The sequence below is a fragment of the Grammomys surdaster genome, unplaced genomic scaffold, assembly GCF_004785775.1.
Source record: "Grammomys surdaster isolate TR1022 unplaced genomic scaffold, NIH_TR_1.0 335, whole genome shotgun sequence".
Lineage (NCBI taxonomy): Eukaryota > Metazoa > Chordata > Mammalia > Rodentia > Muridae > Grammomys > Grammomys surdaster.
Genome location: NW_021604754.1, coordinates 1,598,465 through 1,601,249, shown reverse-complemented (window position 1 = coordinate 1,601,249; position 2,785 = coordinate 1,598,465). Strand labels below are relative to the sequence as shown.

The following is a 2,785-nucleotide window of genomic DNA, read 5'->3' as shown; positions in this document are numbered from 1 at the left end:
TTGATGTAGGTGTACCACAACTACAAATCCTTCTAATTAGCACTACACTTAGTCTCTTTATAGCTTTGTGACTCTACATCCACAGTTTTAGAACAAAGCCTTCTGATGTTTCTGCCTTTGAGTCACAAGTCAGTGCTATTGACAAATGTGGTTATTGTATGCTTGAAATACAATTAGTACGAGAAAAAACATTAAGTTTATTTATCTGTAGTAATTTATATTTAGCTCAACCATTGTGATTTATGATTTTCATTCTAGACAAAGAAGGAATAGATTATGGGATGGTGATTGCCACATAGCAGTTACTATTTGCATGTATTTGTATAAGTGAAGGAATGAAAACGAATGAATGAAAAAATGCACACAATCAACCCCTCTGTCAACTTGCACCCTGCATACAGCTCTCAGAGGTAAAGCTAAAAGCATTTCCTATGCACGGATTTCCTGGGTTGTGTCAACACAAGTTGATTACATTACAGGGATAATATCTGTAGTTAGTGTAGATTTGTTTTTTCCCAACCACTCTTCCAACAGGCGTGTTTGGAAAGAATCTTGGAAGGGTGGAAATAGAGGATCCTCTGAGGCACAGAAGGAATGGAAAAGTAAGACAAGAGAACAATGTTGGGAGTGTCTCCCAAGGCTGAGAAGACAACAATAGTGTATGGATACCACAGGCACAGGCAGCCTGTACCTGTTCCTTTGTAAACCCAAACAATGTAATAAGACCCTAATGGGGAATAACTAGCTTGAGCTCCTAAAGAACCTTTACAGTTGCTTAAGTGCTATAGGATAGCACTCTAGCCTGCATCCTTAGAGAAAACATAGCTCTACAGACCACGCATCAACTGTGGTTTGTGGGGAATCAAATAGGACCTTCATATGGCACAGTGAAGGACACTGTCATGATAACGTTTGACCTTCCCACCAGATGGGCAGAATAATGACTTGGACCATGGTCAATTTATTCAGAGAAAGGAAAGGAATGCAACATTACTCACATCCTGTGTTTTAAAATAAAATCATATTGCTAGCCACTTTGTGACCGTGATTCAAAGCAGGGCTACCTTCGACACCACACTTATAGAGACCATGGTGAGGTAGATTTTTTTTGACTCATTTTTGTCACACAGCAAACACATCCCTCCAAGATAGCAGAGTACAGAATTAATTCTCATTATGCTCTGCTCCTGGGCTGTGTTCACTGCTACTCCTTTTGACCCGTGAAGAGTCTCTTAGATCAAGTGAGTGTAATTGGGGAACAGATGTAAGAAAATTTGGTCATCCATGAGTTCTATGTTCCTCTAATAAGCAGGGGTTATCTCTTCTTGCTAGAAACATATGGAAACTATAATCCTTCTCCCCAGCAAGCTTTCAGTCATGTTAATGGAACATCTGAGATCAAAATTGCCACATGTTCAAATGCTAAACATAGATTTTGAAACAATAATGTAACTTGGGGCATAAATGCAACAACATGCCAGGCAATACTACATGAAAGTCTTGAGGTACTGGGTTACGGGCCCTCTAGAGTATGTGGACTTGGGTAAAGCCATAGTTAAAGAACTGCAGTCAGTGCTGCTTTTTCCAGATTTTTCCCTCATTCTTGTTAGTTTTACAAGGGCAGGAAAACCTACACAGTATTTTCTGCCACTCCACATGTCTTGATCAGCATCCATTCCATCAACTGCTATTAATTTCTAGTATTCCTTATGTTACTTAGCAAACTTTACTGCGCTCATTGGACATAATATTATGATAGGACACCTCATTTGGGTCTTTCCAATTTTGGCTGAAGATCCTCGGATCATAGATTTCTTGTCTCACGATTATGAAAGTTAACTGTTGACCACTATGCTATTCTGTCACATAACACACACACACACACACATACACACACACACACACACACACACACACACACACACCATGTTAGCCTTAATGGGATTATAACACTTTGAAGAGAGTATACTGATCTGCTTTCCCTCAAGAAGAGCTCTCCCTCTGACCAGCTGAGTAATTTGTTCTCCTTTTACTAGGTCATATCTGTCCCTCTAGAACTCTAAGTTAAAACAAACCCCTTCTTCAGTAAGTTGTTTTTGATCACAGAATTTTATTACATTGACAGAAAAGTGAATTCTAATGCAGCATTCACGAGGGTTAACCCCAAAGTCCCTCATCTCCTAATACCTTGAGGGTCAAAATTTCAACATACAAGTTTGGAACGGACAGCACACTTACACCAAAGCACTCATTATAAAACTGTAGAGTTAGTTCATTGGGTGATTAGTTTCATTTATTAACTAAGAAAAGGGAAGTGGAAAAGATGAGGGAAAAAGGCTAAGTGACAAGGTTAGGAGAAGGTACAGAAGAATGGTGAAAAGAGGCAAGGGAAGGAGAAGGAAGAAGAAAGGAGACCTAGGTCACCCATGAATAACAAGAGTAATATGATGAACTCAGTAAGACACTTTCACTTTTATAAGTGTATAAGAAATTGCAATAAAAAGATTTTGTACTAAAAATAAGGCATATAAAAATCCCTAGACTATCACCATAATTGATTTGGAATAAGTTTTTTGTTGGGTCCAAAGCAAGGGAGAATTACCATGCAAACCAGCATGTGTCAAGATTGAGAATTAAGAGAGAAAGGTTAGGAAACCTGGTAACCTGTATAAGTTCCCAAGGTATACTTTTATCATTATCCCATAATGACTACCTAAAGAAATATATTTTTGTATCAGAATGACCTCCCCACACAGTCTAGTCCACATTCTGGATAAATGACCTC

At 38.6% G+C, this 2,785-nt stretch overlaps 1 long non-coding RNA gene across 1 annotated transcript in view; it reads right to left on the bottom strand.

Moving 5' to 3' along the window:
- Nucleotides 1-2,090: 2,090 nt before the first annotated feature.
- Nucleotides 2,091-2,785, bottom strand: part of LOC114630310 — a 3,056-nt gene continuing 2,361 nt past the window's right edge. The window contains exon 2 of the long non-coding RNA XR_003712810.1: nt 2,091-2,782. This is a non-coding gene — a long non-coding RNA (uncharacterized LOC114630310). The remainder of the gene's footprint in view (nt 2,783-2,785) is intronic.